Genomic DNA, 13,881 nt, shown 5'->3' with positions numbered 1-13,881 from the left:
CCACGCGACATTCTTAACGTGAAATTCCTTTGCGTTATTTTCGGTACTTTCTGTATATTCAGTAATACGAGTAACGCTTCTGCAGGAACTGTATACCTCATATACAGCCATGGCAGTAATACGAAATTTGTAGGCATTCGGAGGCACAGAGCCATTTCTCTTCCACTACATACACCAGTTTAGTGTTTCAGTGCTTTTGGAAATGACTTCCGCACAGATTCTTACGAAATGTGTTTCTGTACAATCGAGTTTCTGCTATAATTCCGTTCTACAGTGACGACTATTATCAGAAAAAAGTCAAATTTAGGGATTTTTTCAGTTTCCAAAAACTCAAAAATATATATTTTTTAATTTTTAGCGCTTTTCTACGCATTTATGACCTAGTTTAACTTCTTTTTTTATTATCAGTTTATGTAGATGCAACTTACTTGAGAACAGCCGAAATAATGACACAGAGTAATATTTTTCACGGTGTACGAACTCTGGGGATTGACTGATGAGAGGATACGGAGCAAAAACGGTTTTATGAAGTTATGTCCGGAAATGCATGGTTTCCATGCTAGAGACCATTTATTCAATTATACATTGTTACAGAAACTGCGGCCTAATAAGCGCTGTACCATTCAGCCAGTCATAGCAAGTGTTGAAAATGGTTTCCATGTGCCTCAACGCATGTGTGTACGAGCCGTTCTGTTTCACAGTTTCACATCAGCCAGGTTGTAACCGAACAGTGTCAAAGGCAGCAGGAATTCGCTGCTCCAGTGTCTCCACATCTTCAGTGGGCTCTGCCTACATGATACTCTTGAGGTGGACCCATAACCACAATCGCACAGGTTGAGATCCAGCGAACGACGAGACCATGCAATTAGACCCCATCGTCGGATCCATCGACCAGGGAAGACACGACTGGTAAGCGTCAGGCAGTTAACGGCGAAGTGGGTTGGAGCACCATCATGTAGACGCCACATAACCAAAAATGGTTCAAATGGCTCTAAGTACTATGGGACTTAACATCTGGAATCATCAGTCCCTATACTTAGAACTACTGAAACCTAACTAACCTAAGGACTTCACACACATCCATGCCCGTGGCAGGATTCGAATCTGCGACCATAGCGGTCGCGCAGTTCCAGACTGAAGAGCCTAGAACCGCTCGGCCACACAGGCCGGCCATTGTGTACAACGCTGTATCGTATAACTACAAGGATAGTCAGCAAGAGAAGTGAATGGGACACAGTAATACCAGTTACTACTGCAGGAGAGGGATCTAGGACATGACGTATGAGGAATAGTACCATCCTCTAGGAGGAAGACATGTTTCCCGTAACTGTGACTGGACGGTACAGCGCATGTAGACCACAGTCTCTGTAACAAAGTGTAACTGAATAAGATTGAATAAATGGTCTCTAACATGGAAACCATGAATTTCCGGACATAAGTTCATTAGATCATTTGTGTTTGGTATCGTCTCATCAGTGAATCCCAAGAATTTGTAGACAGTAAAAAAAAATCACGCTGCATATATATAACATTGGTAGAAGTGGCAACAAAGTGACTATTCACTTTGGTGTGTAGAATGTATAAGTCTGGCCACATACCTTCTGTTTCGAAGACTGCATAGGCGAGAATTATCGCTCAATCAACTTAACAACTCATGAATACAAGCTGCTGACAAGAATAATATTCAGAAAAATGGGAAAGAAAATTGAGGAGGTGTTAGATGACGATCAGTCCGGCTTCTGGAAAGGTGTAGCCTCCAGAGAGGCAATTCTGACGTTACGGTTGATAGTAGAAGCAAAACTAAAGAAAAGTCAACATACGTTCGTAGGATTTGTCGATCTAGGAAATGCGTTCGACGATGAAAAAATTTAAAATGTTGCAACATGTCCGAAATTCTGAGAAAAATAGCGACAAGCTATAGGGAAAGACGGGTAATATACAATGTGTACAAGAACCAAGAGGGAATCATAAGAGTGGACGACCAAGAACGAAGTGCCCGGATTTAAATGGGTGTAAGAAATACTTCAGTTGATTGATGAAAGGAGGACGTACAAACATGTTCCGGGAAAATCAGAAATACAGAAATACAAGTCGCTGAGGAATGAAATAAATAGGAAGTGCAGGGAAGCTAAGACGAAATGGCTGCAGGAAAAATTTGAAAACATCGAAAAAGATATGATTGTCGGAAGGACAGACTCAGCATACAGGAAAGTCAAAACAACATTTGGTGACATTAAAAGCAACGGTGGTAACATTAAGAGTGCAACGGGAATTCCACTGTTAAATGCAGAGGAGAGAGCAGATAGGTGGAAAGAATACATTGAAAGCCTCTGTGAGGGTGAAGATTTGTCTGATGTGATAGAAGAAGAAACAGGAGTCGATTTAGAAGAGATAGGGGATCCAGTATTAGAATCGGAATTTAAAAGAGCTTTGGAGGACTTACGGTCAAATAAGGCAGAAGGGACAGATAACATTCCATCAGAATTTCTAAAATCATTGGGGGAAGTGGCAACAAAACGACTATTCACGTTGGTGTGTAGAATATATGAGTCTGGCGATATACCATCTGACTTTCGGAAAAGCATCATCCACACATTTCCGAAGACGGCAAGAGCTGACAAGTGCGAGAATTATAGCACAATCAGCTTAACAGCTCATGCATCGAAGCAGCTTACAAGAATAATATACAGAAGAATGGAAAAGAAAATTGAGAATGCGCTAGGTGACGATCAGTTTGGCTTTAGGAAAACTAAAGGGACGAGAGAGGCAATTCTGACGTTACGACTAATAATGGAAGCAAGGCTAAAGAAAAATCAAGACACTTTCATAGGATTTGTCGACCTGGAAAAAGCGTTCGACAATATAAAATGGTGGAAGCTGTTCGAGATTCTGAAAAAAGGAGAGGTGAGCTATAGGGAGAGACGGGTCATATACAATATGTACAACAACCATGAGGGAAAAATAAGAGTGGACGATCAAGAACGAAGTGCTCGTATTAAGAAGGGTGTATGACAAGGCTGTAGCCTTTCGCCCCTACTCTTCAATCTGTACATCGAGGAAGCAATGATGGAAATAAGAGGAAGGTTCAGGAGTGGAATTAAAATACAAGGTGAAAGAATATCAATGATACGATTCGCTGATGACATTGCTATCCTGAGTGAAAGTGAAGAAGTATTAAATGATCTGCTGAACGGAATGAACAGTCTAATGAGTACACAGTATGGTTTGAAAGTAAATCGGAGTAAGACGAAGGTAATGAGAAGTAGTAGAAATGAGAACAGTGAGAAACTTAACATCAGGATTGATGGTCACGAAGTCAATGAAGTTAAGGAATTCTGCTACCTAGGCAGTAAAATAACCATTGACAGACGGAGCAAGGAGGACATCAAAAGCAGACTCGCTATGGCAAAAGAGGCATTTCTGGCCAAGAGAAGTCTACTAATATCAAATACCGGCCTTAATTTGAGGAAGAAATTTCTGAGGATGTACGTCCTGAGTACAGCATTGTATGGTAGTGAAACATGGACTATGGGAAAACCGGAAGAGAAGAGAATCTAAGCATTTGAGATGTGGTGGTATAGACGAATGTTGAAAATTAGGTGGACTGATAAGGTAAGGAATGAGGAGGTTCTACGCAAAATCGGAGAGGAAAGGAATATGTGGAAAACACTGATAAGGAGAAGGGACAGAATGATAGGACATCTGCTAAGACATGAGGGAATGACTTCCATGGTACTAGAGGGAGCTGTAGAGGGCAAAAACTGTAGAGGAAGACAGAGATTGGAATACATCAAGCAAATAATTGAGGACTTAGGTTGCAAATGCTACTCTGAGATGAAGAGGTTAGCGCAGGAAAGGAATTCGTGGCGGGCCGCATCAAACCAGTCAGTAGACTGATGACCAAAAAAAAAAAAAGACCCTACGGTTAAATCTGCACATCGCCGAAGCAATAAGGGATGGAAAAGAACGGTTCAAGAGTGGAATTGAAATTGAAGGTGAAAGGGTATCAATGATACGATTCGCTGATGAGATTGTATACTGAGTGAAAGTGAAGAAGAATTACATGATCTGCTGAAAGGGATGGAAAGTCTACTGAGTAAAGAATATGGACTGAGAGTAAATCGAAAAAATACGAAAGTAATGAGAAGTTTCAGATGGAGCCAGGAGGACATCAAAAGCAGAGTAGAAGTGGCAGAAAAGGAATTCCTGACTAAGAGAAGTCTACCGGTATCACACCCATTCCTCAATTTGAGCAACATTTTTCTGAGAATATACGTTTGCATCACAGCATTGTACGGTAGCGAAACATGGACTGTGGGAAAACCGTTGCAGAAGAGAAGCATTTCAGTTTGGGCTGGGCGATAATGAGTCAATCAATCAGGACACTGACTTGTACATAAGGACAGAAGTTTGAAATTTAGAGAGATTGTTGGCCTATACTGTAGACATGTTTTAAGAAGGCTTTTTTCCAAATTCCACCTGCAAGAGGAATTTTGTGAGAATATACTGCTATTCAAGCAGTTTTGAAGGTAGACGTATGGAAGCTGGTATTTCGCTAATATAATAATAGATAATAGAAACGTGTTTCAGCACTTTTGGAAATTTAGCCCACATGGGAGTGGAATTGATGGTGCAAGTTTTTTTTTTCTTGAAAATAAATCACTTTTAAAGACTACTAAACTGTTCCTTAAAGATACGTCAATGAGAACATCTATGAATATCAAGAGCTCAGATGTAAACCCAGTTCTAAGCAAAGAAGGGAAAGCAGAAAGGTGGAAGGAGTATATAGGGGGTCAATACAAAGGCGATGTACTTGAGAACAATATTATGGAAATGGAAGAGGATGTAGATGAAGATGAAATGGGAGATACGATACTGCGTGAAGTGTTTGACTGAGCACTGAAAGACCTGAGTCGAAACAAGATCCCGGGAGTAGACAACATTGCATTAGAACTACTGATGGCCTTGGGAGAGCCAGTCCTGACAAAACTCTACCATCTGGTGAGCAAGATGTATGAGACAGGCGAAATTCCCTCAGACTTCAAGAAGAATATAATAATTCCAATCCCAAAGAAAGCAGGTGTTGACGGATGTGAAAATTACTGAACTATCAGTTTAATAAGTCACAGCTGCAAAATACTAACGCGAATTCTTTACAGACGAATGGAAAAACTGGTAGAAGCCGATCTCGGGGGAGATCAGTTTGGATCCCGTAGAAATGTTGGAACACGTGAGGCAATACTGACCTTACGACTTATCTTAGAAGAAAGATTAAGTAAGGGCAAACCTACGTTTCTAGCATTTGTAGACTTACAGAAAGCTTTTGACAATGTTTACTGGAATACTCTCTTTCAAATTCTAAAGGTGGTAGCGACCAAATACTGGGAGCGAAAAGCTATTTACAATTTGTACAGAATCCAGATGGCAATTATAAGAGTCGATGGGAATGAAAGGTATGCAGTGGTTGGGAAGGGAGTGAGACAGGTTTGTAGCCTCTCCCTGATGCTATTCAATCTGTATACTGGAAAGCAGTAAAGGAAACAAAATAAAAATTCGGAGTAGATATTAAAATCCATGGAGAAGAGATAAAAACTTTGAGGTTCACCGATGACATTGTAATTCTATCAGCGACAGCAAAGGACTTGGAAGAGCAGTTGAATGGAATGGACAGTGTCTTGAAAGGAGGATATAAGATGAACTTCAACAAAAGCATAACGGTGATAATGGAATGTAGTCGAATTAAGTTGGGTGAAGCTGAGGGAATTAGATTAGGAAATGAGACACTTAAAGTAGTAAAGGAGTTTTGCTATTTGGGGAGCGAGATTACTGATGATGGTCGAAGTAGAGAGGATACAAAATGTAGATTGGCAATGGCAAGGAAAGCATTTCTGAAGAAGAGAAATTTGTTAACATCGAGTATAGATTTAAGTGTCAGGAAGTCGTTTCTGAAAGTATTTGTATGGAGTGAAGCATGTATGGAAGCGAAACATGGACGATAAATAGTTTAGATAAGAAGAGAATAGAAGCTTTCGAAATGTGGTGCTACAGAAGAATGCTGAAGATTAGATGGGTAGATCGCATAATTAATGATGAAGTATTGAATAGAATATGGGAGAAGAGGAGTATGTGGCACAACTTGACAAAAAGAAGGGACCGGTTAGTAGGACATGTGCTTAGGCATCAAGGGATCACAAATTTAGCATTGGATGGCAGTGTGGAGGGTAAAAATCGAAGAGGGAGAGCAAGAGATGAATACACTAAGCAGATTCAGAAGTATGTGCGTTGCAGTAAGTACTTGGAGATGAAGAAGCTTGCACAGGATGCGGTAGCATGGTGAGCTGCATCAAACCAGTCTCAGGACTGAAGACGACAACAACAACAATGAGAACTGGTATGTGACTACTCTGTTACAGAGAACGAAATGGTGTTTCACTGCCTTTGGAAATTGAGCCCCTAATGGGATGAAACAGGGCATAAGATGTTTTATGAATATATTGCATTATGAAAGCATTTTTAAAGATAAATCTATGAAGATTTACATTTGTCTCTTGGTTAGACAAAATGTGTTTCAGTGCTTTTGGAAATTCAGCCCCTTGGGAAACGAAATAGAGGATGAAAGTTTTTACGTTAATATTTCATCATTCCAGCATTTTTGAACCTAAATCTACAAAAAATTGTATTTCGGTTCTATCTTAAAGTTAAAAAATTATGTTTCAATGTTTGCAGAAGTTCAACACATAAAGGGGACGAAAAATTTTAAGAAATTATTTCGTCACATTAAAAAACTTCTTTTATAACTAAAGCTAGAAAAATTATTGTTTCATTTCTTCTTTGGATATACAGAAATGTATAGTAGGTTATGAAATTTTCTACGAAAATAACACAGCAAGAAATCGAAAAGGTTTGATTAACAAAAACCTTGGTTTTCAGTTAGCAGAATAATTTTAGGTCAGAAGTACGTGCGGGAAAGACGACGATTCTATCACCTTAATTAGCGTGAAAAGATTAGAGGTTGTTGCAGTTTGTGATCGACATAAAAATTCTATCAAAAGAAAACAATAAAATATGAGCAGGCTTACAGTGTACGCGAGCTAAGCAGTGGGAATTAAGCAAGTGTTTCATAAAAGCTTAGGTGGTTGTTGCTTTTGTTTCTGAAACACTCCTGGAGTTTTCACGCAAGTAAAGAGAAATCGTTTGACAGGGTGCTAAAATTGATAAAAAGTACAGTCGTCATGCACACTAAAATTATTATTGAAATCTACACGTTGATACTAAACTAAAAAACGGATGTAAAAAGGTTGCATAATCGCTAGAAGAACCTGATTCAGTTGGAAAACGAAGTTACTAAACATATAGCAATGAGTCTAGATAAAGATGTTATGTATAGATTTGGATTAGTACAATCCACTGAGTCGTAATAACTCTCATTTAAAGGCAATTGGACCTATGTTTATCTGGAGAAATTTTATTTGATTCGACGGCCCGTACTCTACTTTGTCTTATTACTAGGCTTTTTTCACGTTGTATAGTGTGAAAATTTACCAGAGCCAGTGTATTTCATATACAGCTACACTAGCTGAACGAAGATTTAAGTGCAACGACCTTGTGGAGGCGCTCGTGGTACCACAGTGCAATCTTTCGACAGACTTTCGAAAGATAGAATTGTTTTTAATCTTCCATGACACAGAGAGGTTTCCACGTTGTTGTAACCAAATCACTCTACCGCAAAATGTTTGATCATTAGTAACATCGCATTGCGACCTTCAGAGGCTGTGAACATATTTATAATGGTATCCAAAGATTCTCTCTTTTACTACATCATAACACGTATCATTAAAGTATTGCTAACGCCAGAAGAATTTTGACCTTCTACTACGAACTGATGAATAATATCACACATTAAATGTCCTCGGTAATGCTCTTCAGAATTCTATGATAACCTAGTATTGCCCTCGCTATTGAAGGCAATTAAACAATCGCACACACCTACATTTAAGATGATGATTACTTGTGATGTTGAGACGGTATTATTGCAAACAACGATTATCCATTAATTGTTAAAAGAAAAATTTCTTTATACTCCGACACAGGACTTAAGTGATTCAAACTGCTCCTGACAGCAGTTTTAATGCGTGAACCACAAATGACTGTACTATAAATTACCTTTCATAGCCTATTTTCTCCTACGACACGCCGATCTGTATATTATTAGAGTATCATCGCCCCTAATATACTCAATTACCGATTTATATACTCATAAAAGTATGAAAAGTATTAGGCAGAAACATCTACTAAAGATCTATGCCTAATATTTTTCATACATTCGCGTTTGGGTATGCATGATACTTTTTCGAAGTGAATAGCGTTCGTTCAGTTGTGAGTGTTATCGTAGGTATTTTTAGGCAAGTCATGCATTTAATATAGTATACAAGCAACAAATTACAGAAACCATGTAATATAGCTTTGTGGGAATTATTGTTATCAGACACAAATAACGTAAAAGTGAACTTGTTGTACATACGTGTTACGGAGTGTCGTACTGTCACGTTGATAAGTAGTCTTTATATTGTGCGAGACCAGTCGCCGTGCCCGCATCTCGTGGTCGTGCGGTAGCGTTCTCGCTTCCCACGCCCGGGTTCCCGGGTTCGATTCCCGGCGGGGTCAGAGATTTTCTCTGCCTGGTGATGGCTGGGTGTTGTGTGCTGTCCTTAGGTTAGGTAGGTTTAAGTAGTTCTAAGTTCTAGGGAACTGATGACCATAGATGTTAAGTCCCATAGTGCTCAGAGCCATTTGAACCAGTCGCTGTTTTACTGTTACTGTTAACACCTTTACACTTTTCACTCTATTTCAGTGAAAGCATAAAGTCTGTTGTTGAACTTGCTTCTTTTCAGCGAAATCCTAAGATCAGCGGTGGCAGGAGGTTCCAATTTGTCAATACTGTGGTGGAGATTGTGTTACGGCTTCAAGTCAAGCGCCGGCACCCCAGTCGGGAACGATAGGGAAGAGAAAACTGTGAGAAGAAGTCAGCCAATCGTTCGCTGACCAGACCTCTCTCCAGGACAACAACATGACAGCAGCGACCCCTATGTTAAGAGAGAACGCGACCGACTGGTCACGACCCAGTTCTACAGCAGCTTCAAGATTAGCTACTTGGATAGCAGCGTCAGGTTTAGGAGTTTCGATAGCACTTCAGAAAAGACTTTTGTCAGTTAGAGATCAGCAGTCACTGTAAAGACATTATTTCGTATGTCGCCCTTTGCTTGTGAGACATCTGTGTAATTGTCAAAGTTTTGTACGCAATTTTCTTATTGTTATAAAACTCATCAATACGATTTTGTTTGATTCTTTGTCTTTGATGACGAGGCTGGACGAAACTGATTATCTTTCTTCTGCTAACATAGGGTAACGTCAGGACAACTTTCTTGTTAGGTTTCTGGTATTTTTACTTTCTTCCCGGGAAAATATTTACAGCTGGAGATACTCTCAGTAGGCGCATTCCTTGTGTACTATGCAGCTGAGTGAATTTTTATATGTCACTATCTAAACAAAGTAAAATGTAATTATTGACTTATGTTCCAAGCATTTGTCAAGTGTTGTAGAGTCCTTGTGATATGCAATTTGCGGATGTCAATATCACTAATTACGCAGCTTTGAGATTTCAACGTCTGCGTTGTCTCAGTGTAGTAAACAAGTGCATAATGGTGGTCAAAACTTCTTTTTACGCTCATCATAATGTACCCCAACCAGATTTTGCGGGCAAGACAGTAATTTTTCTTCGTAATTAATAAAATTCAACGAAAACAAATTATACGTTTCAAGAATTATTTCAGCTTGAGATCTGTAAGTTTGAATTGTATGTAATTAGCACCAATATAACTTTAAGGGAGTGAAACAATGTTTTCAAAGTAATGTCGAAATATTGTTTTGCCTAAAGCATTTATTGCAGGAATCCACCTTGTTTGTTTAAATAATAAATAATACACTTCGCCGGCCGGAGTGGCTGTGCGCTTCTAGGCCCTACAGTGTGGAGTCGAGCGACTGCTACGGTCACAGGTTCTAATCGTGCCTGGGGAATGGATGTGTGTGATGTCCTTAGGTTAGTTAGGTTTAAGTAGTTCTAAGTTCTAGGGTACTGATGACCTCAGAAGTTAATTCCCATAGTACTCAGAGCCATTTCTGAAATAATACACTTAAATAATGAAATACTTTAGATTAATACACGATAGCCACTCTCGTACGATTCATTGTGCAACAAAGCTGTTCACTTATTACGGAGAATGTAGTGTTCCTTCGACTGGATTCACTCTTGTCTGGTAGAGTCATAAATCTTCGGCGTGTATCTCGTGTATCCCATACCAACACGTAATGATTACAGTATTGTTTGGTCTATCTCCGCAATCAACTTAGTGAAAACAATAGTACTACAGCTCTTGTTGCTAGATTTTGCTACAGTGTTTATGTTCATCTTGTACCTGGACGAGAGCCAAGAAACGCAGTATTCTCGACAGAGTCGTATTCCACGAATTCCACTATTTCATCAAAGATATGAAAATATATCTAGTGCATTAGGATTACACTATTCGATAGCATAATGACTTTAGAAATGAGATTATTTTAGCAACAAGACTTCAAGTAAGTGTCATATTATTTTACGATAGGAACATCTACGGGACAATACGTAATAATATTTCCGTTAGAGCTTGGTTTTAAAAAAGCTGACATAAACGTCGAAGAGTCGCAACACTGAGCAAAATCAGTTTCATTTAGTTCAAAAAACTTCCCCATAAGTGAATCAATCGAATCTGGTTGCAACTAAGTCATGTCTTAGTTTCAGGCTACAGACATCACAATCTGAAAGCCTCTCTGTCTTAAATAAGATATTAGTGTAGTTCAAATGGTTCAAATGGCTCTGAGCACTATGGGACTTAACTTCTAAGGTCATCAGTCCCCAAGAACGTAGAACTACTTAGACCTAACTAACCTAAGGACATCACACACATCCAAGCCCGAGGTAGGATTCGAACCAGCGACCGTAGCGGTCGCGCTGTTCCAGACTGTAGCGCATAGAACCGCTCGGCCAGTCCGGCAGGCTATTAGTGTGATTTATTGTGTTAAGTGGAATGATCAAACAGTGGTGACCTCACCTTGTGTGTGTGAATTCCTAAGTAACCAAACTGCTGAAGTCATCGGTCTCTAGTCTTTGACACTACTTAAACTAACTTACGCTAAGAACAACACCTACACCCATGCCCGATGGAGGACTCGAACCTCCGGCATGACATGGCGCCTCAAACCCGCGCTGCCAATACGAGCGGGGTGACCTCCCCTTGAAGAGACTCTCTGGTAAGTGGCTGGATCAACTATATCTCCAACAACGGCGTTCAGAAACTCCTATCCAATATGACAATCTAACAAATAGTTGTTTCATCGAGACAAGGATATTCCGTCAAAATTTTGTACTTAGTTCTTTATCAGGAATGGCTTTAAAATATTTTCAGATCTCTCTCTCTCTCTCTCTCTCACTCATTGTATATCCTCTGCCTCTCCTCTCTGTCTCAATATAGACCAGATATTTCTTCTGGATCTTGCTTCTTTATACGATGGAACATTTGCTGCAGAGGCCATCATTTCCAGTGTATTTCGGAAATGAGTATCCAAAAATCCCGGAAGACACTAGAGGCTAATATACTTACATGGACATGGTTTCTGTCCTTTCCGACATGTCCGAAAGAACAGACACCATTCCATATAAGTATATAGTTCTGGCAACACCGGCCATGACCTTCTTCTTCTGTGCGGATGCACACGTATTTCCCGATGTCTTACGGGCCCTGGTATTAATGTCTTCCACGATTAATGAATGTGTTTGGGTGGGACACTACGAATGCAGTGTGTGGATATACAGGGTGAGAATGTGGGTCTCTCGGGACGAATTCGCGTGATAGTCCCTGCAGTCGCACTGTCCTCTGTGCCCTCGGTGGTTCAGATGGATAGAGCGTCTGCCATGTAAGCAGGATATCCCGTGTTCGTGTTCCGGTCGGGGCACACATTTTCACCCGTTCCCGTTGATGTATATTAACACCCGTTAGCAGCTGAAGGTATTAATATAATTCTAATTTCGTTTCTTGAGGCTAATGGTGTGATTTTCTCAGGAGATGAAGAGATGCGTAATGTGTAGTATACAGGTTTGTGAGAGATTTCGAGCTAACGATGTAGTTGCAGAAAGTTTTTTCTTGTTCGGAGGATATTCGTAAAACTGAGGTGCGTAACAATTTGTTTGCTATAAAAAACAAAAAGGAAGACGAAATTGCCATAGGAGCTATTTAAATACAGATATATATATTTTATATCCATACATATATATATATGATATAAAATGCACACATTCGAGGGCTGAACTTGAATTAGAATTTTAAATTGCGTGGGAATAGAAAACTGTCAAGAAGCGACTAAAACTTGCAACATAGCTTCAACGACGCGATTTCTTCTGAGTGACGTGCAGTATCTATGAGATCTTATTTTCAGCCGGCCGCTGTGGCTGAGCGGTTCTAGGCGCTACAGTCTGGAACCGCGCGACCGCTGCGGTCGCAGGTTCGAATCCTGCCTCGGGCATGGATGTGTGTGATGTCCTTAGGTTAGTTAGGTTTCAGTAGTTTTAAGTTCTAGGGGACTGATGACCTCAGATGATAAGTCCCATAGTGCTCAGAGCCATTTGAACCATATTTTTCTTATTTTCGGTGGGAACTACTACCCGCGTATAACTGGAAGCATTTTAATACCAATTGCGCTACCCCTAAACGTATTACGATTTCAATTTTCCGCAAATTTCACTCTATTCCACCCAAACGTAATCAGTGGGAAACACAACTCGTGGTGCCTTTCCCGGGAAACGACGGTATTTGAATAATCATCCAACGAAAACAGTAATTATCAGAATGTCGCCATCATAGCGTGTTGTACTGAGCAGCGTAGTAGCTACTTTGTAGGTGGGAAAAAATTCCTGACATGACGTGTTTGAAATATTACAACTTGTGAAATCTGTGAGGTGACGTCAGACTTTGTAATGGGCGTGGAGTAACATTGGAATACAGGGTAACAAGAGGCACGCTATCTGTGTGTTTGATTACAGCCAGATCGCGGATGCCCGGCACATTTCACATTCTTCAGTCCCATTTAATGGTAAAAATCCAGTGACTGTTGTTCCTTGTGGTTAGCAGAGTCATGTTTGAACACTTATAGCAAACTTCCTGATTAAAACGGTGTGCCGAACTGAGACTCGAACTCAGGACCTTTGCCTTTCGCCGGCAAGTCCTCTACCAACTGAGCTACCGAAGCTACCCAGGAAGTTTCGTATAAGGGCACACTCCGCTGTAGAGTGAAAATTTCATTCTAGAAACTTACAGCAAAGTATATATTTTATCTGCCATGCTAGTTACACGTTTCGTCACGAACAGTAGCCTTTCACCACCACCTTTTGGTACGCCATACACTACCATTGCTTTTGACAAAACCTACCTGTTACCAACGACGATCTGCATTCTGTGCTCTAGGGAGTCGGAAATTCCATACCCATTACTTTATTCTTATTTACTAACGACAGAGAGGATAGTATTTATTCCACTGTTGCTATCACTTCTGTTGCTTTACTGGCACTTTTAATTACTCTCTTTCATGAATGCATCAATATTATGATTGTTCCAGTATTCATCAAAATTTAATAACCTAATGAGTGACTCATTATGCATGTTTCCGGTAACTCGGGTATCACACTTTCCCTATTTCCACAGAACATTCCTGTACACCAAGCCAAATTAATTTTTCGTTTGGGTATGCTTAAGGCGTAGAGCGGTTTTGAAATGTTGTGGCAATTGGATCTACAAC

This window comes from Schistocerca americana, chromosome 4 (genome assembly GCF_021461395.2).
Source record: "Schistocerca americana isolate TAMUIC-IGC-003095 chromosome 4, iqSchAmer2.1, whole genome shotgun sequence".
NCBI classification, from domain to species: Eukaryota; Metazoa; Arthropoda; class Insecta; order Orthoptera; family Acrididae; genus Schistocerca; species Schistocerca americana.
The sequence above is the reverse complement of the archived record's forward strand: the minus strand, read 5'-3'. Positions refer to the sequence as shown.